At 53.4% G+C, this 27794-nt stretch overlaps 1 long non-coding RNA gene across 2 annotated transcripts; it reads right to left on the bottom strand.

Moving 5' to 3' along the window:
- Positions 1 to 959: 959 nt before the first annotated feature.
- On the bottom strand, positions 960 to 27476 carry LOC308179203. 2 transcript variants are annotated; one of them, XR_013940276.1, is made up of 3 exons: positions 23884 to 27476; positions 8907 to 9167; positions 960 to 1559 (listed from the first exon to the last, which is right to left on the bottom strand). It is a non-coding gene; the product is annotated as an uncharacterized lncRNA (long non-coding RNA). The 2 variants fall into 2 exon arrangements; XR_013940277.1 differs by having other exon boundaries at positions 8907 to 9095; positions 23884 to 26510.
- Between the last annotated feature and the right edge of the window lie 318 nt (positions 27477 to 27794).

Here is a 27794-nt window from a genome sequence, read left to right as displayed (position 1 = left end):
TGTCCTCGCATTTCTTCCCCTCTTCTATTGGTGTCTTTTGATTACAAGTCTGCTTTGAAGAGACACTAATTGTAGCCTGCACACAATGCTTGTAATTATGCCTATTACATTTTGATTCATTTCCATATGTCAACACTACTACAAGGGGGATGTGTGTGGGGGGGAGAGCACAGTTTTATAATCGGTTATTGTCTGCAAAAAAAATCTGCACAGAGCATGAGTGAAGTGTTCTTTGTGGAAATTGAAAATAAGATTATAAATAAAAGTCTTCCTCTGACATCCAGAAAATGGACACTTTAAAATAAATTGCCACTGTTGATCAAGAAGATTGCTAGCTACCTTTTACATTAATGAGGCAAATACTCTTCAAGTCCCTAATAGCAATATGTTTGAGTATGTCATTTCAATAGCTTCTTTCTTAATAAAGCTTGACCCTAATATTCCCTTTGCTGTCAAAGGCATTGTCCTGCCAGACATATCTGTGATTTTTAGCTGCTAATCAAAATAAAAAGGGGGGGACGGGGGGAGAGAGAGAGCGCAACTGTTATGCAAAGAGCCACGGCCCCCGAGCGAGGAGATGCTGCTGCTCGGCCGAGGTGGGACAGAGCCAGCACCCCCTGGAGCCCGGCTGCCCCTCAACCAGCGCGGTCACCAGCTGCAGGCAGCCCCAGCACGGCCTCTCCACCGCCCAGTCACCCCAGCACAGCCTCCCCACCGCCCAGTTGCCCCCGGCCCCCACCCATGGCACAAATGACGCCGGCGTGGCTCATCCCCGCCAGGTAGCTCGACCAACTAATTACAGCACTTGCAAAAGTAGGAGAGGAGCTTATTCTTTAGAAATCAATCAATACAAGTTAAAAGGGCATCTTGTTTGTTTCTGTAACAATGCTCTTTAGAAAATTGGGTCCCTTTACATTTCCTGGCTGATACACCATCAGTCATATGTTGCATCAGTCACATCACGTTACGTTTCAAAGCATAATATAACATGATGTGACTGGTGCATCAGGCAGGGGATTTACAAAGAGAGGCATTCTGCAAGACGTTAGATCCACTTTTTTTTTTAATCCGAGCTTGAAGATAAAAGCAGTTGGCTTTGTGTACCGTGCGCCGTGGTAGGAAGGGTGCCCGGGCAGCAGAGCGCGGCCGCGCTCACCACGCGCACACACACATCTCCCCCCGCCACACTCAGAAGCAAAGAGAAAAATAAGATGGATGCTGACAAATAGAGCCTCCCAGGGTCCAAGCACAGGGCAGGCACAGCCACGCAGCCCCCGCTGTGCCGGGGTCCCCGGGCAGCAGCCCCTGTGCCAGGCACCCCCAGCCCACAGGGAAAACGACGGAGCCGTTCCCGCCGCGGGCACCCGCGGGTTCCCACTCTCCCCGGCCCGTCTGGCCCCCGCTGAGCCGCACCCCACGTGCCGCAGCTTCTGGGCAGGACGGGCATCTTCTGGCTGCGGTGTTTCACAGCAACACGTGCGAGGGTCTCACGAACAAAGCCGCTCCTGCATCTCCGTCACGTGGATCAGTTCACTATCTTTCAAGTTCTTCAGAGACTCCTATTTTAGCAAAATGAGATTTTAAACTCCGAAATGGCACAAAAGCTACATTTTCCCTGGAAATAATGGTAGCAGAATTTTTTTCCTGGATTTGCACCAAGCTATATTATATAAATATAATACAACTTTAAAGCATAAGGAGATACAAAGCGTTCGATTTTTTCCAGCACCCATGCTTGATCTGAATTCCTGCGCACCTCCAGACCTCCCAGCTTGGAAGGCCATCTCAGAAGGTTGCTGCTGGCATGAAAATGAAATATAATGCCTGAATTACAATTAGCCAAAAGTTTGTTCTCAAAGTCTGAAGGTGTAGGCTCCCTAAAGCCCTGTCACGAACCCAGGTCTGCGCCACCGGTAATTTCTGGTTCCCCTTTCAGAACCATCCCCACCACAGCCGCTGCTCGCAGAGGGATGCAGCAGAGCTGAGGAGGGTTTCAGCAGCGGAAGGGAAGGGATGATGTATGCCGGTTTTAATTGGGGCTGCAGAGAATATTCAGACAGCTGCCCACATAGGAATATAACCTGGATGTAACACGCAGGCTGGTAAAAAAGTTTATGAGAAGGAAACATTGTGACTTTTTCCTACAGAACACACTAAACAGTCTCTGAGCAAAAAAAATAATGATTGGAAGATTCCTTATTTATTCTGATAAGTTATCATCAGTGTCACCGAGACGAACATTTAGGCAGAACAGCTCCCCTGCCCACACACTGTGTTTGCTTTTTAAAAGTATTGCAAATAGCTCAGCGGCTTTAAATAAATAAATAGCTAATGAGTCACACCAATAGGAATTTAATGTCAAGACGGAGGAAGTGCGTGCCCAAGTGCCTAGCCTACAAAGTTTGTCAGTATTTCTTAACCACGTCGGTGCTGCGCCCGCTAGCAGCTCGCTCTGGCGGACAGGGGAATTATGCTGGGCATCCCCAGCCGCGCAGCCGGGCAAAGGCAGAGCTCGTCCTGCAAGGAGGGCGCGGGGACGTGGGCACGGAGCGGGTGCATGGGGCCGGCCAAGGAGCACCTGGAGGCACAGACATCGCCCGCTGCCTGCGCAGGGCTGCGCACCATGGCCAGCCCGTGCCAGGGCCCATCCCGCAGAGACAAAGGCAGCAGCCCGTTCCTGGAAGCACGAACAGAGCCCTCGTGTTTCTGCTCCTGGAGGAGGTCCCCCACGCGAGCAGGAATGCCCAGGAGAAAGCAGAGATGGCACCGCTGGGTTTATTGTTGCAGCTGCCCGGGGCAAGCACAGATGGCACTGGGAGATGGGACAGGGCACAGGATGCGGCCAGCACGGGGGCGGCTGCGAACCCCTGCCCGCTGTCCCTAGCACGGGCTGGGCTGGGGGCTGCCGCGGGGCAGCCACGGTGCCTGGGCACGGGGCCCAGCAGCAGCCGTGCGAGCCCATCTGAGGGCGATGCACGGGGAGTCTGAACGAAGCTCAGCCCTGTCGGCATGCCCAGGGAGCGAGTGGGCGCTGGAAGGTGACACCATCCCTCTCCTTCATTCATTTCTTCATCCGAGAGAGCTGCAAAAGCCCCCCAGTTACTCAGAACACGAGGTCCCCTCTCACCACCCACTCAGCCTATATTGGTACCTTCACATTTATAACAAGCTGGCTAGCTCGAAAGAGCAGTCTGAGTTTAGCAAATCCTGCCTCGCCAGCGGAGCTGAGCTCAGAGCTAACCCCAGCCACCCTCCGACAGCTCCAGCTTGCGCTGACAAACCTGCTCCCACCACAGGCTTTTTCCCCACACAAATCCTATTAACGGAAGAACAAAAACTTTTCCAGCACTGAAAACCCATGCTCAGAAGTCATCCCAATGGCTTCCCCATCCTCAGTGACCAGAAGCCTGTCTAATAACGACGCGCTGCAGGGCCCAGGAGAGGAGCTCCAGCCCACCATCGGCACAGCAGCTCCTCTCCTCGGGGACACCAAGCCGCACAGAGGGGACCCAGGTGCAGGGGGGTCGCTTTAGGAGACCCCAGGGCACGTGGGCAGGGAACCACCAGAGCTCTGCAGGGAGAGGACACCGAGACACTAGCGCCAAGTTACGTGCCGGCCGAGACACAGCTGCCACGTGCCACAGGACACCACGTCAGCTGCATCCTGCTCCTCTCCTTTGCTGGCTGCTTCGGAGCAGCCCTGGGGGTGTGCTGGGTGAGGGGCGAGCACAGGCTCAGGGCCACACCAATGCACGGGGACCAAGCACCCGGAGCAGCACCCCTGAAGGAGCATTTCCAACTCAATCTTCTTGAGTGGGCTGTCCTACTAGAGCTAGATTTTTTCCAAAGGAAATCTGGTCCATCCTGCAAAACAATCCATTTGTCCAAAAAATACCCTTTTCAGTGAAAATAGTTGTAAGGGGGATTTTCAACCAGCCACAATCTTTGGGCAGGTGGCTGGGCGCATCCCAAGGGACACTGTGCAGGAGGAGCCACCGAAGCGCTGCCCAGGAAGGCAGAGGGGAGAGGGAAGGATGAGGCCGGGCAGCCGGACCCCCGGCACTGCCCGCTGGTGGGCACAGCCCGTGCCGGCCCAGGGCCCATCGGTGGGGGAGGAGAGGAAGGAATGGAAAAATCATCACATACATAGCACAGATGGAAAGAGTTTACAGCCCTCCTCACTTCCTCATCCTCGTGGTGTAAATTATACGGACAGATGTACAATCTGGGAAGTTGTCCAGATTTTCTCTTTTTTTAATTTTTTTTTTTTTTTTTTAAGAAAGAGGGATGCTAAACCAACACTAGTTATGCCATGTCTCGTCCTTGGCTTTCATTGCTGGCTATGGGAGAGAAGAAGCCAGCGCTGCTGGCACGTGGTGAAGGATCCCGACGAGCCCCGAGCCTGCCCGTGGCACCTCTCACCATTCTCCTGCGGACAGGGGCGCACGGCGCTGCCGGGCCATGGCCGGGCAGGGGCTGGTGGTGGCTGTGCCCCCCGGCTGCCCCAGCACCGAGCGTTCCCAAGCCCTGCCGATGGTGCTGGGCCAGGGTGACTGCGATCCTGCGCACAAATTGGAGCAGCTCTGAGGCTATTTACTAGATTGCCAGGAATGAGAGGGAGGGGGCGGATGACAACATGTTTCCAGTGCCTTGCTTTGCACAGATATCCTCCAGGCAGCATGTGTGCGTCTGCAAAGGGCTCAGTGTGCCTCTCCGCGCTGCTTCCAAACAAGGATCAAGTAAACTTTCCAAAGCATATTCTCCCCCGTCAAACACCACTCTCACTTTGGAGACTGTCCATGGCTTTGACACGCCTGTGGGTTTTCTACCCACATCCTTGTGCCAAAGACTCCCTGGCGGGAGCAGCAGGTTGTGCTTGGCTTTTGATGGAGAGACGGGAGGCCGCTGGCGCCCAGCCCCACACCCGAGCTCCGGCTGCCATTGCAGCGGCCACGGGGACGTGCCCCAGGACTCCGGCTGTCCTGCACCGGCCCTGCCGCCAGCAGCAGATGCAGGGATGGGCAAGACCCATGGATGGAGCCCACCGCAGCTAACAGGTGCTGGTGCCCTGCAACACGAGCACCCGGGGACCCCATCTGTGCCGGCAGCCACGCAGCCCCGTCTGCCCACACAAGGCTCCCGTCCGCCCAAAACCAAGCCCAGAGCACGGCTGGGCCTGTTCACCTTCTGTTGCTGCACATGGCATCAGCAGACATCTGCTTCCAAAACCTAAACTTGGAGACCCAGAGCCATGGCTCTGACCCCTCTCCCCACGGTCCCACTGAGCTCCTCAGCAGCAGGAGAGCGGCCCAGAGCCTCGAGGTCCTGGAGGACCCAAGGTCAGGGACACCCCAGGGGTGGCACAGGGAGGACAGAGGTGGTGAGGCTGAGGCTGGCTCAGCACAAAGCCCCGGGGGAGCCTGAATTGGGGGGCGCCCGGCTGGCAGCCCGGGGACCAGCAGCCCTGCAGACAGCAAGTGGCAGCCCAGAGGGCTCACAGCTGTGCCACAGGGAGCTGCCGGGCCCTTCTGGGCCATGCGGCACTGCACGGACCTCCGCAGGTAATTAAAGGGCTGGGCGGCTGGAGAGAATAAAGGCTTTATTTATGCCTCACTATGGCAGGGATTCAGAGCTGTTAGCAGGAATTCCCAAGCCCAGTCCTGCCTGCTTTGTTCTTAATGGGGATGGATTTTTATTCTAAACCACCAAAGAACCAGCAAAAAATAAAGTAAAATCAGACTGCACATTGGTCTCCTGTGCCCCACTGCAACACAGTGGTAAACATTTCCACCCACTGGCCACAGTGCTTTCCACCTCAGCTCACTGCCCCTGAGACCTTACCCAAAACCCATCACACTGAGCTGCACCCAGCCTCCAATACCAGCAAAAACAAGTCATTCCAGAGCGAGGAATAAAATCAGAGGCATCTGTGTGCTTTATACTCTAAACAGGAACTGGCCTGCCACCTCAAACTCCATACCAAATCACAAGCAACAGAGCAGAAAACCAAATTATTCTCAGCTGTTACACTGCTTAATTTAATATTTCCAATGAGCTCCTTTTCCTTCTCTTCAAGAATGAAATGCATATTTGTGCTGTGTCACAAAACATTAGATTTTGTCAAGGCAATTCATTTTTCAATGGTAATTTGTAAGTGCACACCATACCACACACGGTCTGGGGAATTTTATGGCTTCTTTCAGAGGGAAGGAAAATAAGAAGCACTCAAACTAGTGATGAGAGCATGGAGAAAAAAAAAGTGAGAAGAGGTAACAATAACAGACTGAGCATTCATCTCTCTCAGCCGCACCAGTCTCAGAAAGGAAAGGGAACCCAGGGAGTAAGCAGCGGCCATGTGGTTTGGGTGCTCCAAGACAAACACCATGAGCGTCACTGATGAGCACAGGCCATGCCCGCTCTGCAGAGCTCCAGCTCTCTGCAGAATTCCAAACACTGAATTTAATGGGGCATATAACAGGCTAAATAACCTCATCAGCTTAATAATAAAACAAATATAAGTCAGCCTGCTCCTAGGCTTGTTATCGCATAAAGATCTTTGTGAAAGACAAGGGACTTAGGCTGTGACATGGAGCTCGAGCAGGGACGACCAGCCCGCTGGGTGGCAGGGGATGCTCTGCTCGGAAGCCCCTGCCTCAGCCAGATGGCTGTGGCCCATCCACGCTGCCCACCAGCCTGGTCCTGTCCCGGAGCAGGAGCGGACGGATAGCTGCTGTCCCGGCACGTCCTGCTGGAAGACGTGGCTGCCACGGCTCCAAACGCACACACCAGGAGCCAGCACCAACACAGCGAGGTGCCAGGATTGCAACAAAAGCTCGCACGCTCTGCTCCGGCCACCAGCACAGCCAGGGCTCGGCTGCCCCCCTGCAGCCAGCCCGGGGTGCCCAGGAAGGGCCCAGCTCCAGGCTGCGGCACAGCCTGGGAGCCAGCCAGGGAGCAGCTCCGGTCACCAAGCCAGCAGCCCCGGCAGAAGGGGCCCAGAAGGAGCACCCGTGCCCAGCCGTCGGGCTCAGTGCTCTCCTGCAGACACCGCCTCCTGCAGCAGGGCTCTCCCTGCTCAGCCCAGCCAGCTCCACGAGTCCCGGGCTGGCACCGCAGGCATGGGCATGGAGGCAGAGCACACCGCCAGCCTTAAAACAGAGCTTGTAAAGTTGATGGGTGGAATTGTGTGACAAAACAGGGTGATCCTCTAATTAAACCTGTGATTTGAGGCTTGAGTTAGGTCACCAACAGGGGCAAAAGGAGACTTGATCTACTGTGTTTGTTGTACTACGCTCATAGGCAGCCATTTAATTAAACTCACACCTCAGGGAACTCCACAGGCCAGAGGCAGGAAGATATTCCCCACCTGCCTGATGCAGAACTTTGCTGCTAGTGTTGTTTTGCTGTCCCACCTTTCCCCAAACATCAGATATCAGCCACCGCTGCGGGCGGGGATGTTGGCTGCACGAGCTGTTTCTTCAAGTAACACTGACAACACTGCAGTCTGGTGCTGTTTCAGGATTAAGCCAATGCTTTGGTGTCAGGACAGAATTTTTCCCAGATCTGGCCGTCTGGAGGCTGCTTTTGTCTCTGGTTCGGCCACCTGAGCACTCACACCACAGCAGGACCCTAAGGTCCCTTGCTCTCTCCTGCTTTCTCCCCAGTTTGCGTTGCAGCTCAGAGTTTTTTCATCTTTGTAGCAGGAGTCCTTTGTTTGGCTGTGGCACATTAGCAGGCGTTTTTAGTTTATGTTTTGTGCCTTTGGAGGAAACTGTCAGCTCAGGTAAGCCGCAGCAAGGATTACAGCTGGGATTTCCATTAAACCTGGAGGAGTTTCTGTGCTCCTGGCCCATGCACATCTCACAGGGACTGTGGTCTCCAGCTCATGTACACGCTTTCTACCAGTTGAAGCACCAAAAAAAGCAAATACCAGCGTACTCACACATCTCAGAGGGCCACAGGCTCCTGGGTCACGCATGCACTTCCAGAATCCTGCCCTGCTCCTGGACGTTCCCGCGTGCCAGCCGAGCCCCGGGCGTGCAGGAGCAGCCCCTGACTGCCCGGAGGCGCTCCCTCTGCTCCGCTCCAGCCGCTGCCTTCGCTCACCACCTGCACTTTGTGTTTGCTGCTAGTCTGCAAGCTAATAGCAGGTATCCAGCCTGTCACAGGCTGACATGTTGTGACATACCGTAATATGACAAGCCCTGAGTGATGCCACTAAATGGGATCTTGCTGCATCAGTGCCAGACAGACAACAATATCTTTCAGGTTGGTACCAATGCCCCCGTCTCAGTAACAGACAAAGAAATATTCATTTAATACCAGCTTGCTTTGGATATCTCACTTGGTTTTCTTGCCACCAACAAGGTTATTAAGAGGGATTACCAGGAGCCTGAGACGACCATGCAGCCGGGCAGAGCTGGAAGCTGTAGGCGATGCAGCAGGTAACCAGCTAGAGAAAACTCCTGCGTGTCCCTGGTTCTCAGGGGGGCACCAGCACTGAACAGGGGGATGTTTTTAGTATTATATTTAAAACCACGTGGTCTACGTTATTTAGTGCATTATGATGCAGCATAAAACACTGGCATGGTGTGGAATACACGAGCTAAATATTTTTGTGCTACGTGTTTCATACTACTTATTTTTCTTGAACTTGTTAGCTTCGCAGCTCAGAAATTCAGGTGTATCACTAGGAGGAACCAGCAAGGCTCTGCCACACAGCAGAACACAAGGGAAGAGGCACTAAGCCACCACACTGCTGGTCAAAACACCCTCACTAACACTTCACCAGGAGCAGAATAGCACCAACACAGTAGAAGCCACCCCGCATACACACAGGAAATACAGTTTAGCAGGAATAGCTTGCTGTGCTGTCCAATCCAAATCCTAGCTACAATATTTAGTACCTGTGCATCTCATCTTCAGGTGCAAGTTCTCCTTGAAGCCCAGCATAAGAAGATCACAGGCCCAATGTGTACGTTGTGTTTCTGAAGGCCTGGCTGGTGGCTGCCTGGTGGGTTGTTGTGTGAGCACATTGGTTCACCCGGACTGGTAACGGAGATGTCTGGAGATGACAGCAGCTCTTCTGCAATTGCCTGGCAAGACACGCCACACCTCAGTGACTACGGTTTTAATGCGTTTTCAAAATAATCTTCTATATCTTCATCCTGGAGTTGCAGGCAAAGCACAGGCAAGGAGACTGGAATTACCTCTCCACCAGCTAGCAGTTCTCTTCCACCACCACCAGGCCAGCAGAAGACCTCAGACACTTGGTGGTGCAGCTTTGGCTGTATACCTCGACAGGAGGACAGAACGGCATAAAAACACCTTTTTTTCCACGATGCTGACTGCAGCCTGCGGCACCCAACAGCCCCACACCGCCGGTCCCTGCTGCCCTGGAGCTCCTCGCCCGGGCCGAGGGAGCTAGCACTGCCACGCGTGCCAGACTCAAGCGGCACAGGAATCTGTTTGCTTTCTCAGTGCTCCACGAGTAAGAGAATAAGATTTATAGCATATTTTAAGGTTAATCAGTAAAATCTTTCAGGCAACTAACTGTATAAGCTTCTATTCATATAGCATGATTTATAACACTGAGGAGAAGTGATTGGAAGCGGCGTGGAGAGGCAGAGAAGGTGTTTGCTTTGACTCCCCACTCGGAAGCATGCAGGCACCAGCACAGCTCTGCAGCACCCAGCAGAGGCACCCCTCACTGAGCTGTGCTCCCACGGGGGTTGTCTGTCTGCCTGCCCACCCCGACCCCGCGCAGGTAGCGGGGGACACCCCTGCCACCCCTGGGCCCAGCAGGAGCAGGATGGTCCCTGCAGACCCCTCAGGAGGGTGCAGCACCCAAACCACCCGCGGGGAGCGGTGCCAGGCACTCATGGGCACCCCCGGAGAGCATCGCTCTCGTGCAGTGCAGGCACCTCACAAAACCACGGCTATTTCCTCAAAATGAAGTTTTGTTGAGGAGGAGAAACAAAGAAGAGCAGTAACAACATTCAACCTGTCCTCCTGTAACAACTTTTTCAATTGTCCTTTGCGATATATAAAAAGTTTAACTGATTTATTGTATCTGAAACAGTACTTGTGCCAATTATCTATCAGTCTTCCTGAAATACATTTTTTCTGCCATCCTGAGAATTTTCCTAAAGGGACAATCTAAATAACCAGGTTTCACTACAGTTAAAAAGGAAGCTGAGCACCAAAATCCCCGCATCCCTTTGCAGGGTGCGCTTTCTGTCCCCCTCCAGCTCTGACAGCGCCTTCCTGCTTCCACTTCACACCCTCGCAGACACGGTGGCTGTGCTGCATGTAATTAACAACCTTAATGAGTTCAGTGGCCTGCCTGTGGATAACCACAGCCAAACTCTGCCTTTAACGTGCGGCACCACAGAGCAGCGCTGGCTCCGCGCTGGGCTCGTGCCGCGAGCTCTGCGCCGGGTTGGGAGCGCGAGCGGTGCCTGGGCAGAGCACGGGGCGCAGAGAGGGCAGCCCCGGCCCCTGCTACAACCAGGAGGCGTTAAACAATGATTTCAGAGTGTGAGGGGAGAAGATTGCACAAAAGATAGAAACGCTGCGTGGTTCCTGAGCCAGCAATCGAGTTCTCCAGGAGCAGCTAGTGAGGGGACTCCGATAATCACTAACAGTGTTTATTTGCCTTACTTAAAAATATAAAGATTTTCTCTCTAGTTCTGGGAAGGGGGAAAGGTTAATGAATTCCTTCAGAGCAAAGAGATCTTCAGACCCCTCGGTGGAAACAAGGTCAGAAATCAATGCTGGAGGTGGAGCAGTGAGGCCAGGTTGGAAAATAATGAAAAGGGAAAAAAAATACATAAATAGAGAGGCAGGAAAAAATGATAAGCTAAACAAATAGCAGGGTGACACTTGCTCAGCTCCCCACAAAGAATATTGAATTATTGTCTATAATTTGGGCTATCGAACCTAAATTAGGGCCTCCAGACTAAAAACTGCTGCATTGTCTGAGGGTACATCAAGGGTCAAATGCTCCTTTGGTTTGCTCATTATTTGCTCTGATACTAGGCTGTCATTAGCGGCAGCAGCGCTGAACAAAGCTGCATTACAAAGGCAGTACACATCAATGGTGCTAATTAATTGGATTAATGGAAGGGCAGCACAAATTAGGTCTGGCTTGGATAATTTCAATGAAAACTGAATACCAATCCCCAAAGTCATTGGAATATGGATGAGGCAAATTGAGTTAAAATAGAGGAGACTGCTGCATTCATTAGCCCGCCCACCCTCTGAAGTAGTTGTTTAATATGCAAACTATTAATATGCAAATCAGCGCAAATGAAAAAAGTGTGATTTTTTTTTTTTAATTCTCCCGAACACAGGCAGCTGCCTGACGTGAAAGAGCTGCGCATTTCCACGCTGGCAGAGGATGGCATTGCAGAGAGCAGCTTTTATCTCAGAAATTCACATCTCGTAACCTGCGCTGCCCTCAGCTCAGCAGTACACAGGCAAGGGGAGGGAAAAGGCTGGGAAAATAACTAGTTAAAAATAAGCAATCCTGCCCCAAATCACACTGCCAGGCACGGGGAGCTCTAGCCACAAGCCCCACAGGCAGAGGGCCTGTCCTGACAGAGGGGACACGCTCAGGAGCTGCTCAGCGCAGCCCCGGTGCCCCCACGCCACGTCCCCCCGGGGTGCTCGCCCTGCCGCATCCCGGGCACATGCTCCCAATTCCGGGGTGGTGCAGGCGGCCCCCAGCTCACCGCCTTGTGCCTGCTGCTCCTGGCTTCGGAGCACTTCTAACAACTGAGTTTATTAAGGAAAAGTGATAGGCAACTTTCCCACTCTGTAACTGCTGCCTATGGGGGCCTTCTGGTAGTGGAGAGCTCTTCACCAAGGCAGAAACAAAGCAACATCCAACACCCATACTGAAGCTCCCACATTTGGGCCAGAAACAGAAGAAAAAATCTACACAATTCTTGAAATGATGCGCTGAGCCTGCCCGCCGCCTCTGTGACAAGATTTGCTGCGGTTCACCCAGCAACGTTGGGTCTGCGCTGGTCTCAGGCAGGAGATGCTCGGGTAGAGCTCCTGCACCCGGGCAGCACAGGAGCGCACATGAGATCGCTGCGAACGGCTCCTCCTGAGACTATAATCCGAATTGCCTTGGCCAGCATACGAGCAGCTGAATCTGTGAAGATTAGTAATAATTCCCAAACCATTTCTGACTTCACGGTTCCAGCCCCGTAAATTACAGCTCTATTGTGGTGCTTTCCCACCACTGCTGCAGCGCCAATCACCACCCTCCGACAATTACAGAGCAAGTGAAAAACTTCTTAGGAACTGTAATTACACCTAAGAACTGTTTCCCTCTTTGGCTTCCTTTGCTTAGCGGGTGACCCTTCAATGTTGTGACAAACACGTTGTTTGGAATTATTTTTTCATTTCTAGCTGTTAACCAGACATGTCACCGCTTCAGCTTTTGGCATTTTCTGCTGTGATTTTCTTAGTTAACTAAGATTGTGTGTTATCTCACACCCCCAAGCCCACTGCTTACTATGTGCACGTGCCACTCGCTGTGCTGCGTACCCCTGACCACCGCTGGCCCGCAGCTCAGGGGAAACTGAGGCACACACTGCGGTCCCCAAGGGCTGGGTACCCTTCATGCATCCATTGATGGCGTGAACCAACGGTCAGAAAAAATGGAAGTACTCCACATTTTATTAAAATACTTTCACATGGCTCAAGCTGAGCAAGCTCCAACCCCACCAGACTCGACCAGTCACCTCTCTTCCCTGGGAAGAGGAGCACCTCCCAGCCCAGCCACATCAGAACATCACTAACAGGACTGGGACAGGGAAAGCATCCACCTGATAACATTTTTCCTTCTTCGTCTGTTTCCTTTTAACATCATCTTTTGTCTGTAGGTTCCTATACTGCACTCACCATTTGTTTTTGAGTGCCTAATCATCACAGCATATGTGTAAGTTCTTTGTGCAGAATTAAGCCATTAAATATTTCGAGGGATGGGGCATCTCACTTCTCCTCCAGGAAACTGGTGAGTGCAATAAATCGCACTGTCGGGGTCCCCTTCACCCTGGCTCAGTGCTTTGGCCTCGCCAGCAGGTTCGAGCACATCCCTTGTCACTCTCCCCGTGCCAGCATGGTCAGAAGGGAAAAAGTCCTGGAGCACTTGGGAAAGATGTGGTAATGGGTAAAAGCAGCCAAACAGGAAACGAGCATTTTTGTTTTATCCAACAATATACTCTTACTGATTTTCTTGGCACTCCATCCTTATCAGCAGGATGGGCAGCTGCAGCTGTGCCCAGTCTGCTCTGGGGCATGTTCTGCCTCTTCGCCTGCTGCGGGGGCACGAGCCGGTACCCGAGGACCCAGCCCCGCACAGACCAACTGGAGAGAAACGGAAGCAAAATACCGGGTTCCTTTAATGACACTTATCAGGAGTACAACCAGCCTTTCCTAATTAAAGTCAGATCACCTCCTCGGGCAGAACAAGCCCAGAGCATAGCAGCTATTTTCTTGGTGATTTCATTCGGTTTGTTTTTCTGTGCATAAGGCAATGTTCCTGCGATCCCTCCAAGACCTGGCAGAGCCTCCATGCTCTTGTCACCCTGTAACAGCTTCCTGGATTAATGATTCTGCAAAGGGCTAATTCTTAAGAGGGCAATGTCTTTTGCAGGCTGGTATTGATCTTTGTCAGCTTCCCCTTGAAAGAAAGAAAATATTGGCTTATTTACAAAAGGTAGCTTTTTGCTCCTGGCAAGTCAGCCTCAAGATTCACAGCTCCTCATGTCCCTCAGAAATTGGATAGGCTGAGGGTAGCTCCTTGAGTGTCAAAATCAAAGTCCTCAAAGTTCACAAAACCACAAACTTGCATGGTAGAAAGGGACGGGTGCTTCCACTGAGCAAACGGACAGAAGGTCTTGTGCTGCAGCACAAAACCCCATCAAAGAGGGCTGAGCCTGAGCCAAGACGAAGGGAGAGGAGCTGCACAGAGAGCAGCCATTTGCTTCATTGCTGAAATGCTACGGGTGTACTTGGGTTTCTGTTCTAAAGTGGAAGAAAATACAGGTTTTCAACAGTGTGCATGGAATAGATTTTTTTTAGAAGTCATATATATTTGTATAACAGCCAAATAAATATATATATAAAACTGTACAAAATTCAAACTGAAAAAGAATCTAAAATTCTGAAAAAAATATTTTAGCAAAACACAAGATACCCTTTGCTAACCAGCACTGCTGAAACAGAAATGTTCTCCTTTCAGAAAGTGGCCTTTCCAGTGGCAGAAGCTGACACTGGTGACAGAAGGGCAGCGCGCAGGTGCCTGAGCACAGGACCAGCTCTGGTTCGTCCCTGGAGAGGTGCCCAGTGCCTCTGAGAAGTGCAGGAGGTGCCGAGAACTCTGCACCCTCTTTGCCCTCCCAAGAGGGAGCCTAAAATATCCGCACATGAATAACCAAATGCCCTGGGCTGGTTTGCAAAGCGATCCCAGAATAGCCCAGATACGTGTGTGCATCTGTGCATACGTACGTGTAAGCACACATACAAATAGAGAAGGAGGCATTTGCAGCTCAGATAAAGGAAGAAACATGAATTATAATGCTAAAAAGATACAGGAGAATGTGTGGCTACAGCATGCTAGTTGTGAGCACCAGGGTCTAACGTGGACTCGATGCAGGGTTTTCCTGGGGCCATCCCACCCCTCCCGCACACACGCGCAATGGGGGTCCCGCTGCCCACAGCACAGGAGCCGCGGTTCGGGGTCGTGGCCACGCTCCTCCCACAGCAGACCCAGGGGTTTCCCCAGTTGCTTCCCAACCTGTCCATTCACTGGCGCTTCAGCAGCAGGAAGTTATTCTGTTTTGGGCTTTTCCTTTTCCCTTGAAAATATGAAGTACAATACAATCTACAAGAGGACTTCCTCGCCCTGGGGAGGAGCACAGGGTGCCTGGCAGTGCTCCCAAGGCTACAGCCCTGCGGCACGGGGATGGCAGTGGACACAGCGCTGGGGTGTAAGTTACTGACGTGACCTCTACGAGAGATTCGGGGCAGTGACACTGAGCATGACATTGGCCCAGGTGTTGATACCTCTCACACCTGAGAAAAAGTCCCCGCAGCATCGTGACCGCAAATCCCAGAAGCACCTGAGCCCTGCGTCCGGCTGCACGCTCAGGTCGGCCCGTTCTGCACAGGGCTCCCCCCAGATCCCATGCTTAGCACCATGCTAAACAAGCAATATTACACACTAAAAACAAACAAACAAAAAAACTAAAAAGCTCTTCCACCCACTAACTCCTGCTGTGCAGAAGGTGCCAAATCAGATTACAGTGCACAGTTGCCACATTATCCTGTCTCGACTTCACTAACGCTCATTAAGCTTCTAAAATCCTTTTTATGGTGTTTATAACACCTCCAGAGGAGTTTACTGTGTAAATATTATTCTACCATTAAATCCTGCAACAAGGCAACCGTCAACAAGTGGAATTTGTAATGGGCCTGCCGAGAGGGCTCTGCTTGCAGGCTGCAAAGCCTGTGAAGTGAGGCCAACGAAAGCAGCCAAGAACACAGTACGGAGTGATAAAGCACTTCATTTTGATGCTTTAAATCTCCTACCACTTGGGCCTGCTTAATGTAACAGGCCCACTGAGACATTAGATTTGGGCCTGGAGTCAAATAAGCTACGGGGAGCCACTTACTGAAAGCAGCCTTCCACGTAGCAGGAGCATTAGCAGTTTAACCCAGCTAATCTGGCGCGCAGCCGACGCGGGCTGACGCGCGCCGGCCGAGCGAGGGCGGGATGAGGCACGGCGGTGGGGGCCCCTCTGCCCCCCGGTGGGGCAAAAACCCCGCGGCTGGAGCCCGGAAGAGGCGCGGGGCAGGAGGCGATGCGGGGCCAGTGGTGCCCGGCCACCTGCAGCCCGGCGCAGGGGCTCCCTGCCCGCCGCCGGCCCCGCTCACCCCGGCCGCGAACAAAAGAAATGCAAAAAGGAGAAGGTCGCCTGGAAAAAAAAAGGAAAGAAAGCAAAAAGCAGAAGGGGGAGCCTCGGCGAGCGGAGGGGAGGGAAGGAGACTCCCTGAAGATCCTGCAGAGTTGGCAAGTGTCAAAATATCAACAGCTGTTCCCAGAGCACAAAATAAACACATTGGAAACGCATGCTCTTTGCGAAACCGCGCCGCGCTCCCCGCGCCAAGCCGAGCGCGCTGCCTCTGTTCCCCTGCCAGGCCCCGCGCCGAGCGGGCTTTGGTGAAAGTGCTCGCAGGCGCGAGCCAGCCCCCGGCTCCATTTTCCAAGTGGCACCCAGCAGGTCCTGAGGCAAGCCAGACAAATCACAGACTTTCTTTTACTTCAGTGGCGGAAAATGAACCCAAAAATAAGCGCTTGGAATTTTAGGGCAACAAATAATTAAAACACTGAACATATTGTCGAAGCTGAACTGAAATATTTTGTTTCGAGTTGTTGTACCCCTTTCCTAGAGCCTTCCCTCCAAACACAAAGGCAAAAACCCAAATCCATCCTTAACTGTTAAATGCCACATTGAAATGAAAAATCTCATTTTGAAAATGGCAATCTGATACGCTTTGAGGTTTTGGAAAAAGAAAAAAAAAGATCATTCCTCCTTTTTCGGGCCAAAGCATTAGTCAAACTCAAGCTCAGGTTTATAAACAGCCCCGGTTCCTCCCCAGCCGACGGCCGCCCCTCGCCCTGCCCCACGGCCGGCTCAGCACCGCTCAGCACCAGCCGGGGCCGGGCAGCATCCCCGGCACGGCACAGCCCAACGCTTGGCAACCTGCGCTTGTACAGGAGAGAAGATGACCAAGTTTGGAAATGTTGCTAACTAATTTTTACCATATGTGTTTCCTGGTCCTTTGTCAGTGCCTGTGTCCAAAAACACGGCTCCCCCAGGTTAGAGGGGGCTCCGCTGCTGCAGCAGCCCCAGCCCGAGCATCGCCCGGCGCTCCAGACCTCCTCCGTCCTCCCGCACGGCCCCGCGCTGTGCTTCGGGTGGGCCAAAAGGCATCCACAGGAGCTGGAAGTCCGAGCGCTTCAGCGGACCTGCTGCGTGAATTTCAAGCTTAAAAAAAAAACTTTTGGAATGAGAGCAGAAACAAACGTTTTTAAATTGTCTGTGAAGGAATATGCTGGAAAGCAGTGCTGCAGCTTAACTAACACGGTTCGGTTTTGACAAAAGCGCTTGGATTTTATTTCAATTTTGACTTCAAGCAAAATAATCTATCATGTAAAATTAATATAGGAGACAACAGTTACGATGCAAAACACAATGTAATATGATAAATAATGAAAATATTGAAATACAAGCTGTTTCTGAATTAAAAATTGAAATGACTTGATACGAAAATGTCACACAGGATGCTGTAGCGTGCTTGAATGTTTTTCCAGCTTTCCTCCAAAACAAAACTCCGCTGCAGCCCGGCCAGCTCCGCAAAGCACGGCGGTGCTGGGGGGCTCCTCGGCAGCTCCGTGCTGCCGGGGGCCGTGGGGGCTCCCCTCGGCCCCGCGAGGGGCTCTGTGCCCTCCGGCCCCTGCTCCCGCGGTGATGTCAAGCAGCCGTGCGGAACGTGTGAAGGAGCAGCGATCGCCATGGCTACGGAACACAACAGACCGCAGGCCCTCGCTGCGGGCTGCTGGCGGGGGGCCAGGCTGGAGCACGGGCCCGGCCCCCCCCTCCCCGCTGGGCGGGGGTCCCGTCCTGCCCCGTGGCCGCCCAGCCCTCAGCCACCGGCCTGCGCCCCGCGGAGCCCCCGGGGCTCGTCCCTGCCTTCAGACGACGATGACGACACCACGGCTCAGAAGGACTGGGACCGGGCCATCAGGAAAGGAGGAAAAAATATCCCGTGCCCCTCCTAAAGAAACACGGATTGGTAACTCCCCCCTCAAAGCTGCATATTTTAGCAGGGTTGTCATCCACATATTTATCATCTCCGTAATCCCCGAGAAAAGGCCAAATGCTCCTCACAAGCGAGCCCAGCAGCTGTGGGTCGCTGCTGCTTCCTGCCCAGCACAACAGCCCTGGAGAGGGTGAGAGAGAGAAGGGGGGAGCAGAAGCCCAGCGGGGGCAGGAGCCCACCATGAGATGCCAGGATTCACCAGACACTGACATCAAACAAGGGGACACCAAGGAGCACTCAAAGGGACCCTTTTCTGAAATGGGGTCCAGAGGAGAAAGCTGGAGGTCTTTACCAGCAACGGATGGTGAGCCCCAGCTGTGCCATAGGTGGCTTTAACACTGCAGAAAGACTGATCCTAATGTCAAAGCCTGCGTTCCTTTCACACTGCTTGGAAACGAGGTGTCTTTCCACCACGACAAGTCACACCGTGATCTATCCTATGCAATAAACGCCTTATGTGACACTGTAATAGTCCAGTTGCAAACACCCTCCTAACTCATAAATTGTTTGTTTTCCCCTGATAAACACTGAAGACATGAGTCTTGATAAAGACAGACAATGGCCCCGCACCAGCAGCTCCCTCCCCACCAGCCCAGCGGGCAGTGCCCGATGCTGGCTCCGGCAAGCCCACAGGGCACGGGGCCAGTCCAGCCACTCTGCTGCTGACCCCACACAATATGGGACCCGGCCCCCCTCGGCAGAGCATGGGCAGCACCTCCCACCCTACTGACTGCAGCTGGGCCCCCCAGGGCTGCAGAGCCCCCCTCGTCCAGCTGAGGACAAGGAGCATCAGTGGCTTAGGGGACACCAGCCTGGGCTCCCCCAGCGCCAGATAGGGCAGCTCCGCGGGTAACAGCCTCCAGCACAGCCACAGGGCAGCCCCCATGCTCAGCACAGCCTACACATGGCAAACGTGTCCTTCACTTTGTGCACTGCAGTCATACAGCGCCGTGCAGCAGAGGACATCAGGAGAGGAGACCGGCCGTGCCCACCAAGCTGACCATGTCAGGGGAGTGCAGCCACCTGCAGGACAATTTCCTGAGTGGGGGGTCCTGATTGTGAGGGGGTCAGCTCTACTCACTTCCATGTGCTGAGCTGCAGAGGCCACAAAATGCGGCCAGAAAGAGGCAGGCACCCCAGGCAGGATGAGGAGCGCCTACGTGCCGGCTGCACCACGCACCCTGGGCGCTGAAGGACGCCCTCACGCACTTTGTGCAGCGTGCTGCGGAGCTCAGAATGCTCCAACCTGAGCAGTTACGTGTGAGAAAACAACCAGGGTGCTGAGGGCATTATAGCACATACAGAACACTAATTAAAGGGTTTCCATCAAAAGGGAGGCTTGGGTAAGGTTCCCAATTATCCCGACAGGGATACAGATTTTAATGGGCACCAGCACTTGCAACAAAGGTCTGCATGCTGGTCCTGACAAAATCCCATTCAGCAGCTTTTGTGAGGCTGGGAGGGAGCAGGGTTGGGAACGCCGCTGTGCCTCCGGGCAGGGGATGTGGATGTAGCTGGGGTGGCGTTGCCTCCCAAGGGAGGGATCATTGCAAGGCTCTGGAGGCACTGAGGATTTCGCCTCCACCCCTTCCCATTGCACCCTGAGTGACCACAACGCTGTCTGTCTTTTGAAACTCTGATGCTAACGAAGTCCCTGCCATCACGCTGCTTCTGCTGCAAGGGCTGCAAACACACACTCGGGGGACCCTGTCCTTTGCACAGAGAAGACCGCTGCCTCGCTCGCGATGCCAGACGTGAGCCTCCCACCGAGGGCACCTACAGCTCCTGAGCCACAGCACCAGCGCCAGCTGATGCCGGCAGCACCCGTGCCATGGCCGCCCGCAGCAGCTCGGGGCCGCGGTGACTCAGCCGGCAGGAATGTGGGAGTTTGGCACCGCTCGGCACTGAAAGCCTTTTAATTCCAGCCTGGTGATGAATGGGCAAGGCCTGAAATGAAATGTTCGGAGGCTCAATGTACCAGGCCTCCCGCTTGTAATTATTTTTGTACAGAATATGTCAAGTGTCGTGCTTCACAAGAACTCGTTTAGCATGCAAACATTTTGTGATTAAGTGAGGCTTACTTAATTAAGCACTTTGTAATGACTCTTAAACCAAAGAGTAGTGGATTAGTGCGTCCTATTTGTGTCTATCATGTTAAAGGCGCGGTAATAACAGGTTGCTGCAGACAATTAGGGTTAGAATACAGAGTGGATGGAGGGAGAACCAGCAGGCACCCAGAGCCCTGCCACTCGCTCACGCCCTGATTTAAAGCTGCCTCAGCGCAGACAAGGTGAATTTGCTCCCTGCTTCTGCTGCCTCAAACCCTGCATGGTGCCACCGAGCCCCAGCACTTGGCATCGCTTGGTGTCATGCACCAGGATGGGCCTTAGGGTGCACAGCAAACAGGAGGCCGGGTGGGGTGGACATTGTTCTAGGAAATGGCCCCCACCCCAGCAAAGACTGGGGGTACACAGTTGCCGTGGCAGTAGCCAACTGATGATTTGCTTGTGGGCATGCAGATATCACGGTTTAGAGCCACATGGATGAAGCAGGGGCCTGGCCCTTGTGTGCTGGGGCACAGCACCTCCCCAGGGCAGTCGGGGTTGGTGGTCTCCTCTGCACCAGGGTAAGAGCACAAATGGGGGCAAGTCCCCAGAGACACGGTGTGCAGCCAGGCTGGCTCTGATGCCCAGAGCACCACCTGGCTCCAGATTCTGCAGGCAGCAAAAGAATAAAATAAAACACTGAACTCACCAACCCAGTCTGCTTTGGCCTGCTGACACCAGGGCTGGTGGCTGCACCACAGCAGCTGGTGCTCCCAAACGAAGGCAGATGCGTGTTACCTGTGTGTTACCACAGAGATGCGGCTTCTGAGGTTTCTGGCTGCTACCAAGACTGGTGGGGATGCCACCAAACCTGTGCACTGACCAGCCCTTCTTAGCGATGGTGGGTCATCCTACATCACTGTTCTTAGAAAAACTAAAACAGAAGATCACATTCCTCTGCCTTCAACACATCTATCAGGCTGGATGGTTGCTTGGGGCTATCACAGGATATCGATACCCCGTGCTCTTGAGCAAGGCGTTGCTTATTATCTCAGCTTCTGACCACAGAAGGTGCAAACCACCTCCTGTGGTCACTTGTGATGTTTCAGAGGCACCACAGACCAAATCCAGGAACTGTTAAGCTGGAAGATGAAGAGCTGGGCAATTCAGCCCTGAATTGTCAATCCTCGGTTAAATGGTTAACAGTTGTACTTGATCTTTGAGGTTTCTTCCAACCTAGATGATTCTACGATTCTTAACACTGCTCATCATGCGCCTGCGAAGCTCACAAGCCCTGTGGGGCCACACTTCTGTTCCACAGCAACGCTTACTTAGCGAGAACTATTACCTATTGATTCTTGCTATCTGAGAGGCACAAGTACAAAAAAAAGTTGCAATAAACATGAATCTCCTGGGTGCTCAGGATAAAGGAAAGCAGCGTTGTGATGTCCTGTGCTGGAGAAAGCCCTTTTGTTTTCTGACCAGGAGCACACCAAGCGTGCACAGAGCCCGGAGCCGTGAGCGGGGGCCTCAGATGCCACCCACGGAGGAGGAGGGAGGCGGCCGGCCCTGCAGGTCAGCGTGTGACCTTCCTCTGCTCCCCGCTCTGTCCTGGTGCCCCAGGCCACGATCTCTGGGGCAAGGAGAGCAGAAACCTCCCCCTGCCCGGGGAACCTTCCAGAGCCCCGCCTGCGGGGACACATCCAAAACGGGGGGGGACCGGCAGCAGGCGCCCAGCACCCCGCAGACCGCGGGGAGGGCAGCGCCGAGGGCTTCCCTTCCCGCTCCATTTCCCGGCGGCCTCGCCCGCTGCCACGCGGAGCAGGAGAGCCTTTTGTCTCGGCTCGGCCGGCCGGGGACAAAGGCGCTGCTGCGCCCTTGGCCGTGCTCTGGAGGGCGTGCACACACCGAGCTGCGGCCGCCGCCGCCCCGCAGCCCCCGGCACGGCGGGACCCGGCCCCCGCTCCCGGGCCGCGGCCGAGCCGGCACCCGCGGCGTGCCCGCGCCCCCGCGGCGCGTTGCGGCAGGAACAGCGATCGGGGAGAAGCGCAGAGGGAGGCCGGGGTGACGGCAGCCGGCGCTGCCGAGCGGCTCCCCTGGCTGCCGAGCGTTATTTTCCATGGTAACCGGCCCAACAAGCCCGGGAACAGCAACTTGGTTGGAAAACACGGCGGCGCTCAGCCTCCTCGCTGCCTCTCCCAGCCTGCTGGGTGGCAGGCACGTTTGTCACAGGTGACACCACCCTCCCGTACATCACGTGGGGAGAGGACAAATTATCTCATTACTCCCCGACAACTAATTCATTTAAAGGACCAAACCAAGCAGCACATCAGTCCGGCAAGTACAGTGAAGGTGAGAGGCAGAGCTATAGCCGCGCACACATTACATACCAGAAGCCACGATGGAAGAGCACCGGGCGTGAAGCAAAATGGAGCGCACGGGGAGAGAGGTGACCAACGCAGCTCCAGTTTGCCACCTCGTGTCCCTCGCGTCCCACTGGGGATAACCCAGCAGCCAGCTGTGCTCCTGTGGGTGCAGGGCCACCAGCAGCCCGGGGCTGGATGAAGGCAGGGATGGAGGCAGCGCCTCCTGCAGCCCCTGCCTCGCTCCCACTTCCTGCGGCGAGCAAAGGATGCTGGTGGGGACAGCCGTGCATGGACAGTGCTGTCCTACAGGCACGGGCTGCTCTCGCCTCCGTTTTGGAGCTCGTGTGATGGTAGGCAAAGTTATTTACAACACAGAGCTCTCGCAGCTGCCTGCTCCCTCCACATCCCCGTCTGCTGAGCGCCCAGCAAGAGGTTTCCGGGATTTACACCATGTCAGAGATGAACGCTCACAGATGTGTGCGGGCCAGCTACACACACAGAAGGTGCTACACGAGCAGACCTCGGGTCCCATGTGCCTCACATTGGACATTTGAGCATTTCACCACCCTGATAAAACATGCTTCTCCAGCGGAGGGCAAGTGCAGAGCCCCCGCACCGGGACTCAGCCAACAGGCAGTAACTCAGCTCTTGCAGCTGTGCTGGTGCACCCAGCACACAGAGCTCTCTATGGTTGTTCAGTAGAGTTATTTTATCAGGTTTTATGGTTTTCCTAATCCAGCTCTTTTGTCTAGAAACACCTTACCACTGCACCCTTCTTCCTGCAAGAGGATGAGTGGCTCAGGGCACCCCAGGTACGATGCCCAAGAACAGGGGCTCGCTCACCCCGGGCTGCAGCCTGCTCCCTCATTAGCAGTGCTATTAAGCCCAACACTAATTCAGTGGTTTGCGCTTTTTTTTTTTTCCAGCTGAAGAACAGGAAAATGTAGACAGTACCTATCCTGGAAAATCTTTCCCTTTGAACAGAGAAAAAAATTCTGAATTCAACAACAAAAAATGTTTACCTGCATGCGCATGGGGTAATGGGGCTCAGAGACAGTAGGCTTATGTGTTAGGACCAATTCACTTCTTTATCTCAAGAAGCACAAAACTCAAATATTTTCCTTCTGATAAAACAGTGTTATGAGCAAGCAGCGCCCGTAGAGCTGAAGGCAGCACACGCAGCAACATTAAGGCTCAGAGGCTTACAACTTCGATACCATTCACCCTCTTGCCCCCAGCTCCTTACTTTCAAATACTCAGAAGACAACAGGTAATAAATCTGGATGCTTTACACTTTTTCATTTCCTCTTACCTCACATTTAATGAGATTTCTCCCTTAACAAAGGTACTATTGAAGCTGACTCTTAAACAAGACCAGATAGGGGCTGAAACATTTTGGGGACGGGTAGGGGAAGAGGACTGCAAAAGGCTGGGGGAAGGAAGGAAACAGGAGCTTAGCAAAGGGTCAGCCTGGCTTTAGTTCAAGCTTTGAGTGAAGGTTTAAAAGTGATTTTCTTTTATCTCAAACATATATCCAGCCTGGAAATCATCCCCCCCACAGTTGTTACCTTGAGATGAGCCTGGTCTCAACAAGTCCCGAGCAGCCCAAGCACCAGAGATTCAGTGCTGCAGCAACCAGAGCTCCCCCACCACAGGTGGAATTTATACCGGTGAGAGGGACACCAGCTGAATGCCCTTGCAAACATCAGCAGGGGGATAAACAGCGGGACTAACTCCAGCATAGTTCAGTCATGATTAATTTGGAGTGCATTCCCCTGAGCAATGCCTCACAAAGGAGGGGCTTTGAGCAGTGCAGATGTACAGGGCTACGGGTCTGGCAGTGTGCAGGTAACGCCGTGCACACCTGGGCGCTCCTCTTCGCCCCTGGAAATGTGTGTGCTCTGCTAATCCTACACCGTGCATCAGGGAGAGATGCTATTTTTGCCTAAACTTAACCACCCTTGAACAAGAAGCAAACCCAGTAGATTTAAAACTACAGGAAGAAAACTCCGGAACTCAAGCTGCAGCTCTGAACTTGGGGAAGCCAAAACATTTTGCAAAACCTCCAACTACACAAGGTTTTCCCAGCCCTAAATACTTTAGATTTTAGTAGCTGTTGAATTTCAGAAGTTCAGTATTGCAACTGAAGGCGATTAACGAGCAAAGGAAAGGAGGGAATCAAAGCTCCTGGTCCTGTGAGTGCTCTCAAAGGAGATTTCAGGTGGAAGTGATACTTCTTAAGTCGGCTGTGATCATACCGCTTCTGTTAGATACTGCAGTGATGGCTCGGCTCTGCTTGCACTCCCCATTCTCCCTCTCCCTTTTGTTCCTGTTGCCATTTCATTGGTTTAACTCCTCCTTTTCTGTGTCACATATTTAAAAAAAAAAAAAGGGATATTTTAATCTGCTTTCCTGTCCTTCAAAGAGAAAGGACCGGCTGTTGTGCTCCGTCCCATCCCCGCTCCTCCACCCACTGCACGCACACTGCGCCGAGTGCACGTGCCACGGGGTGATGCTGAGCACCAGGAGCCAGCGTGGAGCCCACGGGTGCCCTCCCTGGTGCACCAAACATACCGATGAGGGCGTGCTGCTCCGAAGGGCTGGGAACGGTGCCCTGCCCTTCCCCGGGAAAGGCAGGAACACGTCTCACTGTTAATAACTTGAGCTGGAGAACGCACCCAAACAGGGCAATAAAAAGGGAAGAGCAAAGGACAAATATGATCGCTGGAGGGAAAAGCAAAGCTTCTGGAGGGGAACCCTGGCTCCGGAGTCCGTCCTTCGCAAGTGCAGCGTGCGCGGTGTCTGACATCTGCTAGTGCTGCGACGCGGAGCTCCAGCCCGCTGGGTCTGGAAAAATGCTGCGCTGTTTTAGTAACTCTAGGCAGTTGGCAGTTTCACTTTAAATTGCAGCGTTAATCAGAAACACATTGTCCATATTGTCAACACTTCGTTTAACCACTTCTATAAATTCAGTATTAGTGTTAAAAAGATTCTGATTTGATGGATGAAATAGTCATCCTCCTGCAAGCCAAACCCAATAAAAGAGAGCTAATAATTCAAGGAAATAAGGCAGAAGATACTTGACAGAGGCACAAACTGGTGAGATTTCCCTTCATTTGTATCCGGTTTTGAAAGAATGGCCAGCGAAGCCAGAAACGTGAGACAGGAGAGCAGCTCCCTGTTGACAGGCTCGGTGGGAGCTCCTGTTCCCTGCCGGTAGGTATAACGGCTGGAGGAGAGCACGGAGCCATACACAGGACATCGACAGAGATTAAGTGGCATGAATACATCCTGAGTGTGTCTTGCTTTGAAGATGGCACAAGCTGCCCTGGCACATGAGCTTTTCTGGGCCTTTTTGGCTTTCTCTGGCTGGAGCAATACAGGCAGGCAGCGCCCATTCACCCCGTGCCGGCAGCAGCCCCGTGGAGGGGACACACGGAGCAACGGATCCTGTCCTCGAGGGACAGCCCGGGACCTGTCCTGCTCCTGGCGCTGCCCTTCCCACCGGCTTCCCGAGGACACGGCCCCAGAACGGACCCGTGGGCTTGCTGCAACCTCGGGGCGGTGCGGCTGGGCGAGCGCCCACTGCTCTGCCGCTGTTTCCCTCCCCAGAGCCCTCTGCCACTTGTGCTGCCTCTGACTCGTGTTTTCTGCAGCAGGAGCGGCCCTGGGTGCCGGGAGGAGCCGGGAAGCGTCGTGGTGCCATCCCCACCGGGCTGCTCCTGCCCACAGCCCGCCGATGGCCCTCGCCTCCCTCGGGCCTAGCCGTGGCCCTGAACACATCCCCCTGAGCAGGATTAGCCCACGAAGTGCTGCAATGACCTGAATTTCCTACACCTCCACCCCTTATTAGTGTAGCCTTCTGAAAACACTTTTTTTTTTTTTTTAAATGTGAGCCAGGCTCCAGATTCCAAATCTAATTGCATGAAACAAGAGGTTTTCAGCAGTTCTCATCCTACACAAATAGTTTCCATTTTGATTCCCAATCTTCTTGACAAAGTATTTGAAAGTTGTTGTTTTTACTGCAATATGAGTATAAAAAAAATAGTTCTAGTCAGTGAACTTGGAAGTCATGGAATAATAATCCAACAACACAAGCCTTCTTGGAAAACTCTTCTGAGAATAACAGTGCCCTTGGGCATGTCTAGAGCCTTGTTTATTAAAACAATATAATTTAAGAATTAATGCATTTATAAAGCACGACTTATTACATAAGAATATTGTGCTTCTTTCATCGTTACAAAGGATCTACTTACTAAATTAATGTAACTCATTTTAGAGTTTTTTTCTCTTAATCTTATTTGGATTTAGGTAGCTGTTTTTGAGAAAAATATGGAAAAGGGGAAAAAAGGAAACCTTTCCACAAACACTCATGTCAGCCAAACTCTTCATGGGTTCTGCTTCTAAAACTGAAGAATGCAACAAGAGATCAAAATTAGGGGAAATAAATCACATTTCCAGAAAAATCTCTATTTCTGTTGGAACAGAGCATGTCTGACAAGCAGGGAAATATTGGGGGACTAAGGGAGTTGGGAAGCACTAAAAGCAAATTTAGGTTCCCATTCTGCAAACAATTAAGCACGTGGCTAATTGACGTGCGGGCGGGATGCCCATTCCATAGCTGCCTGCAGCACCACTGCTCACGGCGCTGCTGCCCCGGCTGCACCGCGCGGAGCGGCGTGGGGACGCGGGTGGGAGCAGGGACACGGGTGGGTGTGGGTACCTGGGGGGGTACAATGATGACAGCGATGCCAGATCCCCGACTGCAGGCTCAGCGTCCCGCAGGGGCAGATGGAGCGAAAGTGGAGCAGCGTCCCTGGAGTATTAGGGCCTGGCCCCAACGCCCAGCTGGCCCCAACGCCCAGAGAGGAGAGGAGATGTGGCACAGGGAAACATCATTTTTTCAGACCTGCTGTTCTGGTTGTCCCTGTGTTTCAAGCCCACAGGTAGCCAGGCAACAACAGCAACCCTGACAGCAATCCTTTGGGTCAAGCTGAGCCAAGGGAGAGGTGCTGGGGCAGAGCACATAATGCCATGGTTCCAGCCTCGCCAGGTGCACAGGACAAGGTGCCAGCGGGCTCCCAGCGGTCAGGACAGACCCCAGGGGACAGGACAGACCCTTGCCAGGGCCATGCCAGCTCCAGAGTGCAGAGCTCTGCAGGACCAGCTGCTCCTCTGGGGGCTTTTCGTGCCCGCTCAGCACCAAGGGGCATCAGGGACGGCTCAGCTGCTCTGGTTCAGCCGCCTTCTTTCCACCGCGGGCACTTGGTACGAGACCTGAAGGGAGAAGCACCCAGCTCCTGGCAGCACCTGCAGTCAGGCAGCTGAGCTGGGATTTGCCCTTGTTTCTTGGTGGCTCCTGGCTCTGCAGGGTGGCCAGCAGCAGGGTGCCCGCCTGGTGCCGGCTGAAGCTGCCCCTCCATGGGCAGGGGCTCTGCGCTCCCCAGTCCTTACGCTGGTTACCTGCTGGGGGGGCAGT

Source organism: Anser brachyrhynchus, assembly GCF_964034855.1.
Source record: "Anser brachyrhynchus genome assembly, chromosome: 17".
Classification (NCBI taxonomy): domain Eukaryota; kingdom Metazoa; phylum Chordata; class Aves; order Anseriformes; family Anatidae; genus Anser; species Anser brachyrhynchus.
Note: the sequence above shows the minus strand (reverse complement) of the source record. Positions and strands in the feature narration are given on the sequence as shown.